The sequence below is a fragment of the Rattus norvegicus genome, chromosome X, assembly GCF_021556685.1.
Source record: "Rattus norvegicus strain SHRSP/BbbUtx chromosome X, alternate assembly SHRSP_T2T, whole genome shotgun sequence".
Classification (NCBI taxonomy): Eukaryota; Metazoa; Chordata; class Mammalia; order Rodentia; family Muridae; genus Rattus; species Rattus norvegicus.
The window spans coordinates 78,390,724-78,413,783 of record NC_141554.1 but is presented as its reverse complement, the minus strand read 5'-3'; the positions used below and the strand labels follow the sequence as shown (position 1 = coordinate 78,413,783).

The window sequence follows — 23,060 nt, the reverse complement described above, 5'->3', positions numbered from 1 at the left end:
CTCCAGTAGAAAGACAGGGCATCAAGTGGAGGGATAGGATTGCCATCCAACAGTCAAAAACTCTGATGCAGAATTGTTTCTGCCTGAAAGAACTGCAGGGGCAAAAATGGAGAAGAGGATGAGGAAACAGAGGTCCAGCTACAGGCACAAATTGGAATCCAGCTCAAGGGGAGGCTCCAAGGCCTGACACTATTAATGGTGCTATGGTGTGCTTACAAACAGGGGCCTATCATGACTGCCCTCCCAAAGACCCACCAATCAACTGAAAGGGTCAGATGCAGACATTCACAACAAACCAATAGACAGAAGCTAGTGACCCCTGTGGTTGAATTAAGGAAAAGCTGGAAGAAGCTGAGGAGGAGGATGAACCTATAGGAAGACTAGCAGTCTCAATTAACCTGAACACCAGAGAACTCTCAGATACAGAGCCACCAACCGGGCAGCATACACCAGCTGATATGAGGCCCCCAACACATAGACAGCAGAAGACAGCCTGGTCTGGCCTCAGTGAGAGAAAATACAACTAACCCGCCAGAGACTTGAGGCCCCAGGGCGTGAAGGTCTGATGGAATGGGGGTTGCAGTGGGGACATCCTCTTGGAGACAGAGGGGGGGGGTATGGGATGTAGAATAGTCAGAAGGTAGACTGGGAGGGGGATAAAGTCTGGAATTTAGAAAAAGATTAAAGGTTTTTTTTTTATTAACTTGAGTATTTCTTATATACATTTCAAGTGTTATTCCCTTTCCCGGTTTCCGGACAAATATCCCCCTTCCCCCTCCCCTTCCTTATGGGTGTTCCCCTCCCAACCCTCCCCCCATTGCCGCCCTCCCCCCATAGTCTAGTTCACTGGGGGTTCAGTCTTAGCAGGACCCAGGGCTTCCCCTTCCACTGGTGCTCTTACTAGGATATTCATTGCTACCTATGGGGTCAGAGTCCAGGGTCAGTCCATGTATAGTCTTTAGGTAGTGGCTTAGTCCCTGGAAGCTCTGGTTGCTTGACATTGTTGTACTTTTGGGGTCTCGAGCACCTTCAAGCTCTTCCAGTTCTTTCTCTGATTCCTTCAATAGGGGACCTATTCTCAGTTCAGTGGTTTGCTGCTGGCATTCGCCTCTGTATTTGCTGTATTCTGGCTGTGCCTCTCAGGAGCGATCTACATCCGGCTCCTGTTGGTCTGCACTTCTTTGCTTCATCCATCTTGTCTAATTGGGTGGCTGTATATGTATGGGCCACATGTGGGGCAGGCTCTGAATGGGTGTTCCTTCAGTCTCTGTTTTAATCTTTGCCTCTCCCTTCCCTGCCAAGGGTATTCTTTTTCCTCATTTAAAGAAGGAGTAAAGCATTCACATTTTGATCATCCATCTTGAGTTTCGTTTGTTCTAGGGATCTAGGGTAATTCAAGCATTTGGGCTAATAGCCACTTATCAATGAGTGCATACCATGTATGTCTTTCTGTGATTGGGTTAGCTCACTCAGGATGATGTTTTCCAGTTCCAACCATTTGCCTACGAATTTCATAAACTCGTTGTTTTTGATAGCTGAGTAATAGTCCATTGTGTAGATGTACCACATTTTCTGTATCCATTCCTCTGTTGAAGGGGATCTGGGTTCTTTCCAGTTTCTGGCTATTATAAATGAGGCTGCGATGAACATAGTGGAGCACGTGTCTCTTTTATATGTTGAGGCATCTTTTGGGTATATGCCCAAGAGAGGTATAGCTGGATCCTCAGGCAGTTCAATGTCCAATTTTCTGAGGAACCTCCAGACTGATTTCCAGAATGGTTTTACCAGTCTGCAATCCCACCAACAATGGAGGAGTGTTCCTCTTTCTCCACATCCTCGCCAGCATCTGCTGTCACCTGAGTTTTTGATCTTAGCCATTCTCACTGGTGTGAGGTGAAATCTCAGGGTTGTTTTGATTTGCATTTCCCTTATGACTAAAGATGTTGAACATTTCTTTAGGTGTTTCTCAGCCATTCGGCATTCCTCAGCTGTGAATTCTTTGTTTAGCTCTGAACCCCATTTTTAATAGGGTTATTTGTTTCCCTGCAGTCTAACTTCTTGAGTTCTTTGTATATTTTGGATATAAGGCCTCTATCTGTTGTAGGATTGGTAAAGATCTTTTCCCAAACTGTTGGTTGTCTTTTTGTCCTAACCACAGTGTCCTTTGCCTTACAGAAGCTTTGCAGTTTTATGAGATCCCATTTGTCGATTCTTGATCTTAGAGCATAAGCCATTGGTGTTTTGTTCAGGAAATTTTTTCCAGTGCCCATGTGTTCCAGATGCTTCCCTAGTTTTTCTTCTATTAGTTTGAGTGTGTCTGGTTTGATGTGGAGGTCCTTGATCCACTTGGACTTAAGCTTTGTACAGGGTGATAAGAATGGATCGATCTGCATTCTTCTACATGTTGCCCTCCAGTTGATCCAGCACCATTTGCTGAAAATGCTATCTTTTTTCCATTGGATGGTTTTGGCTCCTTTGTCAAAAATCAAGTGACCATAGGTGTGTGGGTTCATTTCTGGGTATTCAATTCTATTCCATTGGTCTATCTGTCTGTCTCTGTACCAATACCATGCAGTTTTTATCACTATTGCTCTGTAATACTGCTTGAGTTCAGGGATAGTGGTTCCCCCTGAAGTCCTTTTATTGTTGAGGATAGCTTTAGCTATCCTGGGTTTTTTGTTATTCCAGATGAATTTGCAAATTGTTCTGTCTAACTCTTTGAAGAATTGGATTGGTATTTTGATGGGGATTGCATTGAATCTGTAGATTGCTTTTGGTAAAATGGCCATTTTTACTATATTAATCCTGCCAATCCATGAGCATGGGAGATCTTTCCATCTTCTGAGGTCTTCTTCAATTTCTTTCCTCAGTGTCTTGAAGTTCTTATTGTACAGATCTTTTACTTGCTTGGTTAAAGTCACACCGAGGTACTTTATATTATTTGGGTCTATTATGAAGGGTGTCGTTTCCCTAATTTCTTTCTCGGCTTGTTTCTCTTTTGTATAGAGGAAGGCAACTGATTTATTTGAGTTAATTTTATACCCAGCCACTTTGCTGAAGTTGTTTATCAGCTTTAGTAGTTCTCTGGTGGAACTTTTGGGATCACTTAAATATACTATCATGTCGTCTGCAAATAGTGATATTTTGACCTCTTCTTTTCCGATCTGTATCCCCTTGATCTCCTTTTGTTGTCTGATTGCTCTGGCTAGAACTTCAAGAACTATATTGAATAAGTAGGGAGAGAGTGGGCAGCCTTGTCTAGTCCCTGATTTTAGTGGGACTGCTTCAAGTTTCTCTCCATTTAGTTTAATGTTAGCAACTGGTTTGCTGTATATGGCTTTTACTATGTTTAGGTATGGGCCTTGAATTCCTATTCTTTCCAGGACTTTTATCATGAAGGGGTGTTGAATTTTGTCAAATGCTTTCTCAGCATCTAATGAAATGATCATGTGGTTCTGTTCTTTCAGTTTGTTTATATAATAGATCACGTTGATGGTTTTCCGTATATTAAACCATCCCTGCATGCCTGGGATGAAGCCTACATGATCATGGTGGATGATTGTTTTGATGTGCTCTTGAATTCGGTTTGCCAGAATTTTATTGAGTATTTTTGCGTCGAAATTCGTAAGGGAAATTGGTCTGAATTCTCTTTCTTTGTTGTGTCTTTGTGTGGTTTAGGTATAAGAGTAATTGTGGCTTCGTAGAAGGAATTCGGTAGGGCTCCATCTGTTTCAATTTTGTGGAATAGTTTGGATAATATTGGTATGAGGTCTCCTATGAAGGTTTGATAGAATTCTGCACTAAACCCGTCTGGACCTGGGCTCTTTTTGGTTGGGAGACCTTTAATGACTGCTTCTATTTCCTTAGGAGTTATGGGGTTGTTTAACTGGTTTATCTGTTCCTGATTTAACTTCGATACCTGGTATCTCTCTAGGAAATTGTCCATTTCCTGAAGATTTTCAAGTGTTGTTGAATATAGGTTTTTATAGTAAGATCTGATGATTTTTTGAATTTCCTCTGAATCTGTAGTTATGTCTCCCTTTTCATTTCTAATTTTGGTAATTTGGACGCACTCTCTGTGTCCTCTCGTTAGTCTGGCTAAGGGTTTATCTATCTTGTTGATTTTCTCAAAGAACCAACTTTTGGTTCTGTTGATTCTTTCTATGGTCCTTTTTGTTTCTACTTGGTTGATTTCAGCTCTGAGTTTGATTATTTCCTGCCTTCTACTCCTCCTGGGTGTATTTGCTTCTTTTTGTTCTAGAGCTTTTAGGTGTGCTGTCAAGCTGCTGACATATGCTCTTTCCTGTTTCTTTTTTTTTTTTTTATTAACTTGAGTATTTCTTATATACATTTCGAGTGTTATTCCCTTTCCCGGTTTCCGGGCAAACATCCCCCTCCCCCCTCCCCTTCCTTATGAGTGTTCCCCTCCCAACCCTCCCCCATTGCCGCCCTCCCCCCATAGACTAGTTCACTGGGGGTTCAGTCTTAGCAGGACCCAGGGCTTCCCCTTCCACTGGTGATCTTACTAGGATATTCATTGCTACCTATGGGGTCAGAGTCCAGGGTCAGTCCATGTATAGTCTTTAGGTAGTGGCTTAGTCCCTGGAAGCTCTGGTTGCTTGGCATTGTTGTACTTTTGGGGTCTCGAGCACCTTCAAGCTCTTCCAGTTCTTTCTCTGATTCCTTCAATAGGGGACCTATTCTCAGTTCAGTGGTTTGCTGCTGGCATTCGCCTCTGTATTTGCTGTATTCTGGCTGTGCCTCTCAGGAGCGATCTACATCCGGCTCCTGTTGGTCTGCACTTCTTTGCTTCAACCATCTTGTCTAATTGGGTGGCTGTATATGTATGGGCCACATGTGGGGCAGGCTCTGAATGGGTGTTCCTTCAGTCTCTGTTTTAATCTTTGCCTCTCCCTTCCCTGCCAAGGGTATTCTTTTTCCTCATTTAAAGAAGGAGTGAAGCATTCACATTTTGATCATCTGTCTTGAGTTTCGTTTGTTCTAGGGATCTAGGGTAATTCAAGCATTTGGGCTAATAGCCACTTATCAATGAGTGCATACCATGTATGTCTTTCTGTGATTGGGTTAGCTCACTCAGGATGATATTTTCCAGTTCCAACCATTTGCCTACGAATTTCATAAACTCGTTGTTTTTGATAGCTGAGTAATAGTCCATTGTGTAGATGTACAACATTTTCTGTATCCATTCCTCTGTTGAAGGGCATCTGGGTTCTTTCCATTTTCTGGCTATTATAAATAAGGCTGCGATGAACATAGTGGAGCACGTGTCTCTTTTATATGTTGAGGCATCTTTTGGGTATATGCCCAAGAGAGGTATAGCTGGATCCTCAGGCAGTTCAATGTCCAATTTTCTGAGGAACCTCCAGACTGATTTCCAGAATGGTTTTACCAGTCTGCAATCCCACCAACAATGGAGGAGTGTTCCTCTTTCTCCACATCCTCGCCAGCATCTGCTGTCACCTGAGTTTTTGATCTTAGCCAATTGCACTGGTGTGAGGTGAAATCTTAGGGTTGTTTTGATTTGCATTTCCCTTATGACTAAAGATGTTGAACATTTCTTTAGGTGTTTCTCAGCCATTCGGCATTCCTCAGCTGTGAATTCTTTGTTTAGCTCTGAACCCCATTTTTTAATAGGGTTATTTGTTTCCCTGCGGTCTAACTTCTTGAGTTCTTTGTATATTTTGGATATAAGGCCTCTAACTGTTGTAGGATTGGTAAAGATCTTTTCCCAATCTGTTGGTTGCTGTTTTGTCCTAACCACAGTGTCCTTTGCCTTACAGAAGCTTTGCGGTTTTATGAGATCCCATTTGTCGATTCTTGATCTTAGAGCGTAAGCCATTGGTGTTTTGTTTAGGAAATTTTTTCCAGTGCCCATGTGTTCCAGATGCTTCCCTAGTTTTTCTTCTATTAGTTTGAGTGTGTCTAGTTTGATGTGGAGGTCCTTGATCCACTTGGACTTAAGCTTTGTACAGGGTGATAAGTATGGATCGATCTGCATTCTTCTACATGTTGCCCTCCAGTTGATCCAGCACCATTTGCTGAAAATGCTATCTTTTTTCCATTGGATGGTTTTGGCTCCTTTGTCAAAAATCAAGTGACCATATGTGTGTGGGTTCATTTCTGGGTCTTCGATTCTATTCCTTTGGTCTATCTGTCTGTCTCTGTACCAATACCATGCAGTTTTTATCACTATTGCTCTGTAATACTGCTTGAGTTCAGGGATAGTGGTTCCCCCTGAAGTCCTTTCATTGTTGAGGATAGCTTTAGCTATCCTGGGTTTTTTGTTATTCCAGATGAATTTGCAAATTGTTCTGTCTAACTCTTTGAAGAATTGGATTGGTATTTTGATGGGGATTGCATTGAATCTGTAGATTGCTTTTGGTAAAATGGCCATTTTTACTATATTAATCCTGCCAATCCATGAGCATGGGAGATCTTTCCATCTTCTGAGGTCTTCTTCAATTTCTTCCCTCAGTGTCTTGAAGTTCTTATTGTACAGATCTTTTACTTGCTTGGTTAAAGTCACACCGAGGTACTTTATATTATTTGGGTCTATTATGAAGGGTGTCGTTTCCCTAATTTCTTTCTCGGCTTGTTTCTCTTTTGTATAGAGGAAGGCAACTGATTTATTTGAGTTAATTTTATACCCAGCCACTTTGCTGAAGTTGTTTATCAGCTTTAGTAGTTCTCTGGTGGAACTTTTGGGATCACTTAAATATACTATCATGTCGTCTGCAAATAGTGATATTTTGACCTCTTCTTTTCCGATCTGTATCCCCTTGATCTCCTTTTGTTGTCTGATTGCTCTGGCTAGAACTTCAAGAACTATATTGAATAAGTAGGGAGAGAGTGGGCAGCCTTGTCTAGTCCCTGATTTTAGTGGGACTGCTTCAAGTTTCTCTCCATTTAGTTTAATGTTAGCAACTGGTTTGCTGTATATGGCTTTTACTATGTTTAGGTATGGGCCTTGAATTCCTATTCTTTCCAGGACTTTTATCATGAAGGGGTGTTGAATTTTGTCAAATGCTTTCTCAGCATCTAATGAAATGATCATGTGGTTCTGTTCTTTCAGTTTGTTTATATAATGGATCACGTTGATGGTTTTCCGTATATTAAACCATCCCTGCATGCCTGGGATGAAGCCTACTTGATCATGGTGGATGATTGTTTTGATGTGCTCTTGAATTCGGTTTGCCAGAATTTTATTGAGTATTTTTGCGTCGATATTCATAAGGGAAATTGGTCTGAAGTTCTCTTTCTTTGTTGGGTCTTTGTGTGTTTAAGTATAAGAGTAATTGTGGCTTCGTAGAAGGAATTCGGTAGGGCTCCATCTGTTTCAATTTTGTGGAATAGTTTGGATAATATTGGTATGAGGTCTCCTATGAAGGTTTGATAGAATTCTGCACTAAACCCGTCTGGACCTGGGCTCTTTTTGGTTGGGAGACCTTTAATGACTGCTTCTATTTCCTTAGGAGTTATGGGGTTGTTTAACTGGTTTATCTGTTCCTGATTTAACTTCGATACCTGGTATCTCTCTAGGAAATTGTCCATTTCCTGAAGATTTTCAAGTGTTGTTGAATATAGGTTTTTATAGTAAGATCTGATGATATTTTGAATTTCCTCTGAATCTGTAGTTATGTCTCCCTTTTCATTTCTGATTTTGTTAATTTGGACGCACTCTCTGTGTCCTCTCGTTAGTCTGGCTAAGGGTTTATCTATCTTGTTGATTTTCTCAAAGAACCAACTTTTGGTTCTGTTGATTCTTTCTATGGTCCTTTTTGTTTCTACTTGGTTGATTTCAGCTCTGAGTTTGATTATTTCCTGCCTTCTACTCCTCCTGGGTGTATTTGCTTCTTTTTGTTCTAGAGCTTTTAGGTGTGCTGTCAAGCTGCTGACATATGCTCTTTCCTGTTTCTTTCTGCAGGCACTCAGCGCTATGAATTTTCCTCTTAGCACAGCTTTCATTGTGTCCCATAAGTTTGGGTATGTTGTACCTTCATTTTCATTAAATTCTAAAAAGTTTTTAATTTCTTTTATTATTTCTTCCTTGACCAGGTTATCATTGAGTAGAGCATTGTTCAATTTCCACGTATATGTGGGCATTCTTCCCTTATTGTTTTTTTTTTCTTCCCTTATTGTTATTGAAGACCAGTTTTAGGCCCTGGTGGTCCGATAGCACGCATGGGATTATTTCTATCTTTCTGTACCTGTTGAGGCCCGTTTTTTGACCAATTATATGGTCAATTTTGGAGAAAGTACCATGAGGAGCTGAGAAGAAGGTACATCCTTTTGCTTTAGCATAGAATGTTCTATAAATATCCGTTAAGTCCATTTGGCTCATGACTTCTCTTAGTCTGTCGACATCACTGTTTAATTTCTGTTTCCATGATCTGTCCATTGATGAGAGTGGGGTGTTGAAATCTCCCACTATTATTGTGTGAGGTGCAATGTGTGTTTTGAGCTTTAGTAAGGTTTCTTTTACATATGTAGGTGCCCTTGTATTTGGGGCATAGATATTTAGGATTGAGAGTTCATCTTGGTGGATTTTTCCTTTGATGAATATGAAGTGTCCTTCCTTATCTTTTTTGATGACTTTTAGTTGAAAATTCATTTTATTTGATATTAGAATGGCCACTCCAGCTTGCTTCTTCTGACCATTTCCTTGGAAAGTTGTTTTCCAGCCTTTCACTCTGAGGTAGTGTCTGTCTTTGTCTCTGAGGTATGTTTCCTGTAGGTAGCAGAATGCAGGGTCCTCATTGCATATCCAGTTTGTTAATCTATGTCTTTTTATTGGGGAGTTGAGGCCATTGATATTGAGAGATATTAAGGAATAGTGATTATTGCTTCCTGTTATATTCATATTTGGAAGTGAGGTTATATTTGTGTGCTTTCATTCTCTTTGTTTTGTTGCCAAGACGATTAGTTCTTGCTTCTTCTAGGGTATAGCTTGCCTCCTTATGTTGGGCTTTACCATTTATTATCCTTTGTAGTGCTGGATTTGTAGAAAGATATTGTATAAATTTGGTTTTGTCATGGAATATCTTGGTTTCTCCATCTATGTTAATTGAGAGTTTTGCAGGATACAGTAACCTGGGCTGGCATTTGTGTTCTCTTAGGGTCTGTATGACATCAGTCCAGGATCTTCTGGCCTTCATAGTTTCTGGCGAGAAGTCTGGTGTGATTCTGATAGGTCTGCCTTTATATGTTACTTGACCTTTTTCCCTTACTGCTTTTAATATTCTTTCTTTATTTTGTGCGTTTGGTGTTTTGACAATTATGTGACAGGAGGTGTTTCTTTTCTGGTCCAATCTATTTGGAGTTCTGTAGGCTTCTTGTATGTCTATGGGTATCTCTTTTTTTAGGTTAGGGAAGTTTTCTTCTATGATTTTGTTGAAGATATTTACTGGTCCTTTGAGCTGGGAGTCTTCACTCTCTTCTATACCTATTATCCTTAGGTTTGATCTTCTCATTGAGTCCTGGATTTCCTGTATGTTTTGGACCAGTAGCTTTTTCCGCTTTACATTATCTTTGACAGTTGAGTCAATGATTTCTATGGAATCTTCTGCTCCTGAGTTTCTCTCTTTCATCTCTTGTATTCTGTTGGTGAAGCTTGTATCTACAGCTCCTTGTCTCTTCTTTTGGTTTTCTATATCCAGGGTTGTTTCCATGTGTTCTTTCTTGATTGCTTCTATTTCCATTTTTAATTCCTTCAACTGTTTGATTGTGTTTTCCTGGAATTCTTTCAGGGATTTTTGTGTCTCCTCTCTATGGGCTTCTACTTGTTTATTTATGTTTTCCTGGAATTCTTTCAGGCATTTTTGCGATTCCTCTCTGTAGGCTTCTACTTGTTCTCTAAGGGAGTTCTTCACATCTTTCTTGAAGTCCTCCAGCATCATGATCAAAAATGATTTTGAAACTAGATCTTGCTTTTCTGGTGTGTTTGGATATTCCATGTTTGTTTTGATGGGAGAATTGGGCTCCGATGGTGCCATGTAGTCTTGGTTTCTGTTGCTTGGGTTCCTGCGCTTGCCTCTCGCCATCAGATTATCTCTAGTGTTACTTTGTTCTGCTATTTCTGACAGTGGCTAGACTGTCCTATAAGCCTGTGTGTCAGGAGTGCTGTAGACCTGTTTTCCTCTCTTTCAGTCAGTTATGGGGACAGAGTGTTCTGCTTTCGGGCGTGTAGTTTTTCCTCTCTACAGGTCTTCAGCTGTTCCTGTGGGCCTGTGTCTTGAGTTCACCAGGCAGCTTTCTTGCAGCAGAAAATTTGGTCTTACCTGTGGTCCCGAGGCTCAAGTTCGCTCGTGGGGTGCTGCCCACGGGCTCTCTGCAGCGGCAGCAACCAGGAAGACCTGTGCCGCCCCTTCCGGGAGCTTCAGTGCACCAGGGTTCCAGATGGTCTTTGGCTTTTTCCTCTGGCGTCCGAGATGTGTGTGCAGAGAGCAGTCTCTTCTGGTTTCCCAGGCTTGTCTGCCTCTCTGAAGGTTTAGCTCTCCCTCCCACGGGATTTGGGTGCAGAGAACTGTTTATCCGGTCTGTTTCCTTCAGGTTCCAGCGGTGTCTCAGGCAGGGGTCCTGCCGCTCCTGGGCCCTCCCCCACGGGAGCCCAGAGGCTTATACAGTTTCCTCTTGGGCCAGGGATGTGGGCAGGTGTGAGCAGTGTTGGTGATCTCTTCCGCTCTGCAGCCTCAGGAGTGCCCACCTGACCAGGCGGTTGGGTCTCTCTCTCTCATGGGGTCTGGGAGCAGAGAGCTGCTGCGGGCCGGGATCCGCGGGTGTGGGACTTCCGGTAAACACAGAACGTGCCCGGTCCTAGAGGAATTCTGCCTCCGTGTATCCCAAGCTCACCAGGCAGGTTTCTTGCAGCAGAAAGTTGGTCTTACCTGTGGTCCCGAGGCTCAAGTTCGCTCGTGGGGTGCTGCCCACGGGCTCTCTGCGGCGGCAGCAACCAGGAAGACCTGTGCCGCCCCTTCCGGGAGCTTCAGTGCACCAGGGTTCCAGATGGTCTTTGGCTTTTTCCTCTGGCGTCCGAGATGTGTGTGCAGAGAGCAGTCTCTTCTGGTTTCCCAGGTTTGTCTGCCTCTCTGAAGGTTTAGCTCTCCCTCCCACGGGATTTGGGTGCAGAGAACTGTTTATCCGTTCTGTTTTTTTCAGGTTCCGGAGGTGTCTGAGGCAGGGGTCCTGCCGCTCCTGGGCCCTCTAAAGGTTTTTTTTTAAGGAACAAAAAAGTTACCTACAAAGTTTGCTCAGATAACGTGGTACCTACCTGAAGAGTGATTACATCAGCCCTATTTCACACCATATACCAAAGTGACATTAAAATGGATTGGTGACTTAGATGGAAGAACTGAAACTATATTATTCCATCCTAGTGTAATCACCCCCACAGAGAAATAGTAGCAACAGGATATATGCATCCTTAGAGATAGATCTGGATTGTTTAAGGATGGAATTCAGATAGTCCGTAATATATAAAAACTGGCTGGCAACCATTGAACTGAGAACAGGGTTCCCATTGTAGGAGTTAGAGAAAGGATTAAAAGAGCTGATGAGGTTTGCAACCCCATAAGAACAACAATGCCAACCAACCAGAGCTCCCAGGGACTAAACCACCATCCAAAGACTACACATGGACTGACCTGCATTTGTAGCAGAGGATGGCCTTGTTAGGCACCAATGGAAGGGGAAGCCCTTGGTCCTGCCAAGGTTGGACCCCCAGTGTAGGGGAAGGTTGGGGGTGTGGGAAGGGGAGTGGATGGGGAACACCCTTACAGAAGAAGGGGGAGGAGAGATGAGATAGGGGGTTTATGGACGGGAAACTGGGAAAAGAGATAACATTTGAAATGTAAATTCAAAAACAATCCAATAAAAACTGGTTGGCAAGCTGTGTATTCAGGGGATAGCCAAAGTTGAAATTGAAATTGAAATTGAAATTGAACGTTCATCTGCTGTAGACTTCCCCCATTCCTTGGGGAAGCCCAGTCTCTCTCTCTCTCTCTCTCTCTCTCTCTCTCTCTCTCTCTCTCTCTCTCCTTGGATGCAGTCCATACACATTACAAAGGGTAACAGTTTCAAGGACCACCAATTTAAAAATGAACTTCATCCAAAAGTGCCCTCAAAAGAAACATCCAGAATACTGTTTCATCACATACTCAGGGTTTTGTGGTTCAGTCAAGTCTCCAGGAAAAATAATAGTTTTTATTCTTTGGATGTTTAATACACTAGGGCTCAACAGTAAAGAACACTTGCTGCTTTTGCAGATACTTGGCCAGGTTCACTTCCCGGCATTCACAGGATCGCTCACAACCACCCATAACTGTAGATCTTGGATATTATTCTGGCTTCTGTGACTGTATATGTGCATGATTCACAGACATAGAATGTAGACAAAACACCTATACACATATAAATAAATAAATTTTTAAAAATAAATCAAAGAAGACTTTAGAAAGTTCCATTTTAAAATACAACATTTTAAAAGAAAATGTAGAGTCTCATCCCCATCCCTATAGCAGACCACTTACTGTGGCCTGGCCTACTTCTCTATCTCCATCACCTGTGGGTCCTTGAGTCAGGCCAACCTTCCTTCCTAACCCCATCCCTTTGTGTCAGCCACCAGAACCCTGAGGCATTCTCTCCCTGGGAACTCACTGGTCACCTGCCTGGGAATCAGGTTGTTCAACTTTCCTTTCCTTTCTGTCCTCCATTTCAAATTTCCCAGTCTCATCCACAGCTCTCTAGCTATTTACTTGCAGGAACGTGTCTTCTCTCTTTTACTCTACTCCCTGGGAAGACTCATATTTCTTCCTCCCTGAGGACCTTCTCAGCCCCCCTTCTAGACTATTCCCATTTTCTCCTTTCAGCCCTCAATACCTAAAAATATGTTCTACCTGGAACCCACAAGGATTACACCTAGCAGGGATGCAGAAGCACTCTCCACAAGGCGACCCACCCTCATTACACTTTCCTAAGACCCAGAGAGAGCAATAGAAACAGAGGAATGGAATACCCACCCAACAAAGACAAGACCAGATATTAACATCTAGAATTCCAATAATATCACACCCAGATGTCCAGACACCAGTGCAAAAATACAATAATGACCATTATGTTGCCATGATAACCCACCAACCCTACTAGAAGAAGCCTCAAGTAATGGAATATAGCTGAAACACAAGACAGACAGTTTTCAAAACAACCCTGAGATTTCACCTCACACCAGTCAGAATGGCTAAGATCAAAAACTCTGGTGACAGCAAATGCTGGCGAGGATGTGGAAAAAGAGGAACACTCCTCCATTGTTGGTGGGACTGCAGACTGGTACAACATTCTGGAAATCAGTCTGGAGGTTCCTCAGAAAATTGGACATTGAACTACCTGAGGACCCAGCTATACCTCTCTTGAGCATATACCCAAAAGATGCCCCAACATATAACAAAGACACGTGCTCCACTATGTTCATAGCAGCCTTATTTATAATAGCCAGAAAATGGAAAGAACCCAGATGCCCTTCAACAGAGGAATGGATACAGAAAATGTTGTACATCTACACAATGGACTATTACTCAGCTATCAAAAACAACGAGTTTATGAAATTCGTAGGCAAATGGTTGGAACTGGAAAATATCATCCTGAGTGAGCTAACCCAATCACAGAAAAACACACATGGTATGCACTCATTGATAAGTGGCTATTAGCCCAAATGCTTGAATTACCCTAGATCCACAGAACACATAAAACTCAAGATGGATGATCAAAATGTGAATGCTTCACTCCTTCTTTAAAAGGGGAACAAGAATACCCTTGGCAGGGAATAGAGAGGCAAAGATTAAAACAGACACAGAAGGAACACCCATTCAGAGCCTGCCCCACATGTGGCCCATACATATACAGCCACCCAATTAGACAAGATGGATGAAGCAAAGAAGTGCAGGCAGACAGGAGCCGGATGTAGATCTCTCCTGAGAGACACAGCCAGAATACAGCAAATACATAGGCGAATGCCAGCAGCAAACCACTGAACTGAGAACAGGACCCCCGTTGAAGGAATCAGAGAAAGGACTGGAAGAGCTTGAAGGGGCTCGAGACCCCATATGAACAACAATGCCAAGCAACCAGAGCTTCCAGGGACTAAGCCACTACCCAAAGACTATACATGGACTAACCCTGGGCTCCAACCTCATAGGTAGCAATGAATAGCCTAGTAAGAGCACCAGTGGAAGGGGAGGCCCTTGGTCGTGCCAAGACTGAACCCCCAGTGAACGTGATTGTTGGGGGGAGGGTGGTAATGGGGGGAGGATGGGTAGGGGAACACCCATATAGAAGGGAAGGGGGAGGGGTTAGGGGGATGTTGGCCTGGAAACTGGGAAGGGGAATAACAATCGAAATGTAAATAAGAAATACTCAAGTTAATAAAGATGGGGGGAAAAAAGACAGAGTTCAAAAATAGCTATTATGAATATGGTCAAGGACGTTAAAGAAGGTATGAATAAATCCCTCAGTGGTTTATGTAACAAATAAACAATCAAAAGAGAATTGAAATGATAAAACAGTTTAAGACATGAAAGTGGAAACAGAATAATAAAGATAACCAAAACTGGAAATGTAAAATTTAGGAAGTCAAACAAAAACCTCAGAAGTAAGCCTTATCCACAGAATACAAGAGATGAAATAGAGAATCTTAAACATTGAAGACAAGATAGAAGAAATAGATATCCCAGTCAAAGAATGTGTTACAATCCTAAATAAATTCTTGACATAAAACATCCAGGAAACCCAGGACATGTGAAAAGACCAAATCTAAATAGGAAGAGAGGAAGGAGAGGAAACTCACATCAAAGGCAAGAGAAAATATTTTCAGTAATATAGAAGAAATTTTCTCTAACCTATCCAAGAACATACCTACCAAGATACAAGAGGCATACAGAATACCAAATAGACTTGATCAGAAAAGAAATAACTCACTACATGTAATAATAAATATACAGAACAAAGAAAGAATATTAAAAGCTACAAGAAAACAGGGACCAAATAACATATAAGGACAAACACCTGACTTAAAAATACCTGACTCCAAGTGCTGAACAAACTCAACAGAGCATAGATGTCAAACCAGACTACTATACCCAGAAAAACTTTCAATCACAAGAGATAGAGAAAGAAAAACATTCTATGATAAAAAAGAACCAAATTTAATCAGTATTGTATAGAGAATATCATGCGTATTTTATGGATGCATCACCTGTCGATTAAAAAGCCCATGGCCTATGGCTTATGCAGGAAATAGAGGAGTGGCATCCATGAGAGAGAGAAAGGATTCTGGTATAATGCTAGGAGGGAGATTCATTGGAAAGTGTCTGGAAAACCCACAACATAACAACAAAGATACAGGATTTTAAAAACACTGCTTAGCGATAACTCTTGACATCCATGGTCTCAATTTCCCAATAGAATGACACAGACTAATAGACTAAATTAGAAAACATGATCCATCCCTCTGCTACATTAAAAAAAAAACACACCTTAATGTTAAGGATAGACATCACTTCAGGATAAAAGCATGGGAAAAGATGTTCCAAGCAAATGAACCCAAAAAATAATCAAGTGTAGTTATTTATTATCTAACAAATTAGAATCCAAACCAACTAGTCAAAAGATATAGGAAGAGATACTAGAATATTATTCAACTGTTAAAAAAAATCATGCAATTCACAGGTAAATGGATAGAACTAGAAAAAAAATCATTTTGAGTGAGATAACCCAGACTCCAAAAGACACATATGTGGGTGTCTTTGATAAGCATGCTATAGTTCATATAACCACAGAGGTATTTATAGAGTAAGGGAGTAGGCGAGGGAAGAATTTCCTTAGGAAGGAGAAATAGGGTAAGATAGTCATGGATGGATAGGAGAGGTGGGAAACTGGATCAACTGAGGATGAGGTGGGAAGAGGTGCATAAACACAGCTAAACTAAGGGCAATTTAAGGAGTTGTATGAAGACTAAATATAGTAGAAGCTTCTTAAAATATATACACATATGAAAAAATCTAAATGAGATCACCAAATAACAGGAGAGACAAAGCCCCAGCTACACATCTCTCTCCAGACCATGAAACCTCTAGTGCAGTGGATGGGTTACGTCTAATCTAGTTGTTGGCCAATAGGGCTCCATGGAAATCCCCTAAACAACACATGCTATTTCCAAGTCATTTTCCTCAAATTAACGGTAAGGACCAATTGAGGAAGACAACACTTACATGACTTATTGAACATGTAAAATTCGAACAGGTGCCTATGTAGAGCCTTCTCTTCTACTGACTAGTGTTCAAGGTATGGAAAGGTACTCCTCTCACTACCAGAAGAGAAAGGTAAACACAAACTCACCTACAAATCCTTTGACTTACACTGGTGGCCTGCCTTCAAGATATGCTGGTACAGAGGGACACAAAAGTTGTGGGAGTAATTACCCATTATCTGATTGGGATTAAGGCCCACAGCATGAGAGGGAATTCATGCCCAACTTGCTCAGATAGCCAATAACCTGGGACAATGTAGGCCATGGACCTATGGGAAAACCAAATATTACTGTTCTACTAAAGGAACATGGCTATAAAATGATTTTTAATAACGTTCTGCTAAAGTCATTGATCAGTATCTTGCTCAGCCATCTTCAGAGAAGTTTCCTCCTGCAGCAGATGGGAACAAATACAGAGACCCACACCTGGATAATGAACAGAGAGTGAGAGATCTTGAAATACTCTGCAAAAGCACCTTATTCACCTGATGTAGCTGTCATGTCTGAGGCTTACTGTTTCTGTCTTGTTAACCTAGGCCTAGTCCTGAAAGCTTCTAGCCTCCATAAAAATCTTATCTATGCTTGAATGTTTTCAGTATCTGAGACTTATTGCTCAATCATCTGACCCTTTCCAGTTCTTTCAACTCAGTTTTCTGGCTCAAAACTCTTCTCCGTACAAACTGATTCAGTCAGGCTTCTTTCTCTTGACCTCTCTTGAATTGCTCTGCTTGGCCTTATACTAACTTTGCTAATCAATTCTTATTTTCTGGCTACTTCTCATTCTCTGGCTCATTATGTCTTCACCTGTGTCTAGCCCCCCCCCCTCTCTCTCTCTCTCTCTCTCTCTCTCAAACATCCACAACTGTGCCAGTAAAACTGCCCCTCAAGTCGCTTCCTTCTCCTCTGTCTTCTCATGAGAGTTGAGCATATCCTATTCTGTCAAATCTTTCTCTGGTTCATCACTTTGTCTACTACTCAATTGGACATCACTTTCAAACAAGAGTACCTTCTTCTACACACTAACTTTACCTTCATTGTTATGGATTAAAGGTGTATACTAAAGGCATGTCTGTATTCTAGCTCGAGGGATCAAATGTGTATACTAAGTCTGAGCCACACAATAAATAGAAGCGGGTTTTTTTTTTCCAGTAAATAAGAAAATCTCAGGGTTCAGTGTATAATCAAATATCCTACAATATTCAGTTCTAAATGAGATGTATCCATGAAAGACCCCTCCTCAGGACTCAGGGAACCCTGTGGAAAAAGAGATGGAAATATTTTTAGTTGGAATGGGAGGCATCAAGGAAACAAGGCCTTCTTGACACAGTAAGACGAATGTTCTATGACTGCACAGAGACTCTGGCAGCATCCCCAGATGGAAATCCCAGTGTTGATAGAGGAAGTGGATATGATCTCCCATCCCTAACCTAGAAGCTATCTCCAAGTTCTCACAACAGAAAAATTACTTTTCCCCAACTTAGTCTCACTAGGTTTACAAGCCACCCTTAAAGGGCTTGTATGCCTAGCCACAGATGATCAATGTAAAATGAATTCAGTGGTATTTTGGGAGGTTTTTGGTTTGTTTGTTTGTTTGTTTTTTGTCTCATAATTCTTTTTCTGAGAAATTTTTTATTTTACAAGTCCTTTGCTTATATATTATTGTTTCCAATTTTGTGTTTTTATGGGATTTCTGTGTGTATAAATGAGTATGTGTCTGTGTCTCTATGTGTTTCTTGTGCTTTTTCTTTTACTCTTTCCCCCATTTGTTTTGTCATATTCAGGTTCATTTTTATTGTATTTTTTATTACTATTATCATCATCATTAGTTATTATTATTTGTTTAAATGCCTGTTTGTTTTCTAGTTGGAGAAAAAAGACAATGTGTAGATTTGGGAGGGTGGGAAAGTAGGGAGGTTCTGAAAGGAATTGGGGTATGGGAAACCATACTCAGAATATATCATATGAAAAAATCTATTTTCAATAAAAAATAAAAGAAAATACAATGGTGAAGCTACACTGTTTTGTATTTGGCAATGGTTTGTTACCCCTAACACCATTAGCACAAGCAATAAAACAAAAAGTAGAATATATTTGAAAATTAAAAATCTGTGGATCAATGATATTATCAAGAAAATGAAGAGAAAACAGAGTATTTGAAAATACTTTCAGGTTATATGTTACATGTGGTTATAATGTCCAGGATAAGTGAAGACCTTTTACAATTCCAAACAGTCCTATTAGAATTGACAAAGAATTTTAAAAAGGCATTTTTCTCTAAAGAAGATTGTGTGAGTGGTCAATAAACACTTGAAAAATATTCAACATCATTAGTTGTCAGGAAAATGCTAATGAAAACCACAATGTGATACTATGTCACACTCACTAAGGTAACTATAGTAACAAAGGGAAAATCAGTGCTGGTGAGGGTGTGGCGATTGAAACTCACATATATTGCTGGTGGGAATGTGAAATGAGGCAAGAGCTGTAGAAAACAGTATGCTTGTTCCTCAAAAGTTAAACATATAATTACTATATGACTCAGCAATTCCATTTTTTGGTATTGAATAATTGAAAACAAACAATCAAATACCTGCATACAAGTTCATAGCAATAAAAGCAAGAAACAACTCAAATGTTTTAACAGTGAATGGATGTGTAAACAAATGTACTATATTCATAGTGTAGATTTTAGCTGTAAAAATCATTGAAGTCTTGAGTTGCTAATATGTGCATGGATTTTGAGAAATGTTATGCCAAACGAAAGAAGAAGAAAGGTCACATGCATTACTTCATTTCTATGAAATGCCGCAAACATACAAATCTTTAGAAGTAGAAAGAAAATTGGTAATTTTGACAAGATGTAGGAAGCATAAAATGGGGTATAAGAATTTAAAAGTACAGGGATTAAAATGGCATAGGTGATAAAAATGTTTTTTATGCTTGATATTCAATCAATACTATAGATTTACTAAATTTCATTAAATTATAAACTCTACAAAATGACTAATTTATGTTTCATGAATCTGTATTAAAACAAACAATCAGAAATGAATAAAATTGGATCTATTTTGTGTCTTGCTCAGTGTCACCATATATATATATATATGTATATATATATAATCTTAGAGCACAGAATATTCTTATTTCTACTTTTCTTTCCCTTCATTTAGAAGCATATTAGTGAATCAAAACAAAGTCTTTTTAAAGAAAAAATGTACACAACATATTCTGACATTCCTCAGTTCTTTCCAGATCCTCCCCACATCTGTAGACACTAAACTTTGTTGTTTTTCTCTCTCTTTAAGAAAACAAACAAAAACCAAAATTAACAAAACCCCCAAAGAAGATCAACAGTGTCAACTAACCTGGACCCCTGGGAGCTCCCAGAGGCTAAGCCACCAACCAAAGAGCACACAGGGGCTGGTCTAAGGCCCCTGGCACATATGCAGCAGAGGGCTGCCTTGTCTGGCCTCAGTGGGAGAGGATATGCCTAATCCTGTAGATACTTGGTGTCCCAGGGAATGGGAGGGATACCCGAGGGCACTCTCTCAGAGGCGAAGGAGAGGAGGATGGTGGGGGGAAGAATTCTGCAAGTGGGCTGGGAGGGGAGCAACATTTGGGATGTAAATAAAAATAATTTTAAAAATAAGAAACATACATCCATATCACTACCAACATGAATATCAAATACACAAGCAGAAGACCAATGACACCAAAAAGTATGCCTAAGTAAAGCAAAAGTGAGACAAAAAGTCTACCGAAACTCTATTTTCATCTAGTGCTGCATAACTATTCCTGGGCTACTCTTCTTACCCTAAGTGTGATTAATATACCTAGTGAGATTCCACTGGAAGACTTTAATTTTCCTTTGCAAGCAGGTACTGATTGCAGATAGCTTCCTGGTTAGAGATGGGAGCAGGACTTTTTGCATGCTGCCATAGTCTCAGTAAGTTCAAATATGCATGCGTCTTGTTGTGTCTGAAGGACACTGTCTTTTTGGAGTTATTAATCACAACTGGCTCTTAAAATCTTTCTGACTCCTCTTTGGCATAGATCCCTGAGCTTTGAAGGGAGCAGTTGATAAAGACATCCGCTTTAGGACCGAGTGCTCCAAAGTCTCTCGTCTCTCTCATCTCTGTCTCTGTGTCTCTGTCTCTCTGTGTCTCTGTCTCTCTGTGTCTCTGTCTCTCTGTGTCTCTGTCTCTGTCTCTCTGTCTCTCTCTATCTCTGTCTCTCTGTCTCTCTGTCTCTGTCTCTCTGTCTCTGTCTCTCTCTCCCTCTCCCTCTCCTTCTCCCTCTCCACACCCACATTGCCTAATTGTGGTTCTCCATGAAAAAAAATCGTTGACAAGTGCTTCCTCAACTTCCCTTTCTATATTAGGCATGTCGGTAAGATATCTGGATCCTAATGGAAGCACTGATTTCAGTGAGAACATCAGATAAATAGCGGTGGATTAAATAAGGGAAAGTGAATTGTACTAATGAACTAATTTTGATTAAAGCAATGAGCATGGGAAACTGTCAAATAGGCTTGTGAAATTGTCACATAAACAGATGGAAAAGGCAAACAAAAAGGATATAGTTCATGGAAAAATGTCTTGGGTCTTCTTTTTGACTATGTTAAGTTTGAGATTCTTATAAACCAGTGATGTTAAAAACAAATGAGGCACTCGCTGCCTGTAAGTGAGGACATTTAATTCCAAGAACTCTGTCTCCACATACTTGATGTGTTCTTGGCTCCTGAAATAATTTACTCGTCAGTCAGTTAAGAAGTATGTAGCATATGTTCCTTTAGGACACAGGGATTCAGGAATTAAAGATACAGCCACAGTCCTCAAGGAATGAATGGTAGATTGGGAGAAAGTGCATAAAAGGAAGGATTGCAGAACAGTGTGTTATAAACAATGAGAGAGCAAGGACAAAATGTCCTTTAATCACAGGAAAGAGACCAGATTTACATCTCCAGGAATCTGGGAAGAATTCAGAGGATCTGGGAGATGTAGCTTAACATAAAGCATTTGCCTATCATATGCAATCTTTAGTAATGAAAATAAAAAATCCACGGAGGAGATGGCATTTGTGCATATCATAAATTTTGTTCTCTACATGGACTGTATAGTAAAATCATGGGAAAAGCTTGCTGAAAGAGAATTTATTAGCCTCCAGCCCCAAGCTTTGGATTCAAAAATCCTAGAACTTGGGCCCTAGAAGGCTCTCTGGTGATTCTGATGCACAGACAGGTTTAGGGAACAGTTTGGTGAAGTATGTATTGGACAGGATTCCCAAGAGGAACAGAACTGAGTGTATATATTCCATTAAAAGGAGTTACATTGTGACTGTTTATAATTTACATTCTTTCTTGTAACTATTACAAGAATAGCTTACAACCAATAGAGGCTGTGCAGTCTGGACACAGCCACTAGCATGCTGGAGAAGATGAAAATCTGGTAGCTGTTTGCTCCATGAAGCTGGATGTCCTGAAAGTACCAATCTTATTCTGAAAGCCTGGAAGATTCCTAGAGAGTTGCTGTACTGATCCCACACTGAGCAGAATCCAAAGAACTTGGATTCTGATGTAAGCAAAGAATGACAATGGCAGCAGAGTTAGGTACAGTCACCAGGGAGAGGGAAAGGGAAGCAAATAGCACTGCTTTCTCCTTAGACATCTTTATGTCTGGGCCATTTTGTGAAGATGTTGCCCACTCTGAGAGAGAGTCTTATTTCTCAGTTAATCTTTTCAGGAAATACTTTCCCAGACTCACTCAGAGGTAATGCTCTCAGTTGATTTTAGATTCTATCAATCTGACAACCAAGATTTATGGTCACAAGTCCACTCCTCAACGTGTCATCCTACCACATTTTGTGCCATCCTTAACTTTCTTTTATTTTATTTTATTTTATTTTTATTAACTTGAGTATTTCTTATTTACATTTCGAGTGTTATTCCCTTTCCCGGTTTCCGGGCAAACATCTCCCTAATCCCTCGCCCTCCCCTTCTTTATGGGTGTTTCCCTACCCATCCTCCCCCCATTACCGCCCTCCCCCCAACAATCACGTTCACTGGGGGTTCAGTCTTAGCAGGACCAAGGGCTTCCCCTTACACTGGTGATCTTACTAGGATATTCAATGCTACCTATGAGGTCAGAGTCTAGGGTCAGTCCATGTATAGTCTTTAGGTAGTGGCTTAGTCCCTGGAAGCTCTGGTTGCTTGGCATTGTTTTTCATAAGGGGTCTAGCAATATCATAACTTTGTCGAATGTGACTTGACTTTCCCATATGCAAATGAAGATATACTATTCTTTCCCCAGAGCAGATGGTAAAGCTCTTTGAGAAATGTTTAAGGATTTTAATATCCCATAACTTTAAAATACTATATCTTTACCAACATTTAGCTACTGATACTCTCAATTGCAGTGCTAATTGATAAAGGAATATAGAAAAAGAAACAAATATCTACTATATGTGTGTGTAAGTATGCACAAATATATTCTTCATATTTTTCTTAACTAGAAGACCAAGAAATGATATACACTCAGAAAGTAACTCAGCAAGTCTTGATTCTTAACTTAGAGTGCTTATTCATACCTTCATTTTTGAAGTGTCAGGGCCATTTATCATCCTTTCTGGATTATTGTAGTTTCCTATTAACATTAATCAGAGGACATTGGAATATCAAGAGATGCCCTAAAGGATCTTCTACGCTCCAGACATACTCATTCTTATCTCCATTCTGGAGAAGTGGTAT

At 40.6% G+C, this 23,060-nt stretch overlaps 1 protein-coding gene across 5 annotated transcripts in view; it reads right to left on the bottom strand.

Moving 5' to 3' along the window:
* Nucleotides 1–12,199: 12,199 nt before the first annotated feature.
* Pbdc1 (polysaccharide biosynthesis domain containing 1) overlaps nucleotides 12,200–23,060 on the bottom strand; it is a 217,252-nt gene continuing 206,391 nt past the window's right edge. Inside the window, exons 8-9 of one of the 5 annotated variants that reach the window (XR_015646368.1) lie at nucleotides 22,901–22,956; nucleotides 15,621–17,569 (exon numbers count right to left, since the gene is read on the bottom strand). The gene's annotated coding sequence lies outside the window, so the exon portion shown is untranslated. Of the gene's footprint in view, nucleotides 12,417–15,620; nucleotides 17,570–22,223; nucleotides 22,957–23,060 lie in introns of those variants that run through there. The other 4 variants (XR_015646366.1, XR_015646370.1, XR_015646364.1 and 1 more) reach the window with 4 other exon arrangements.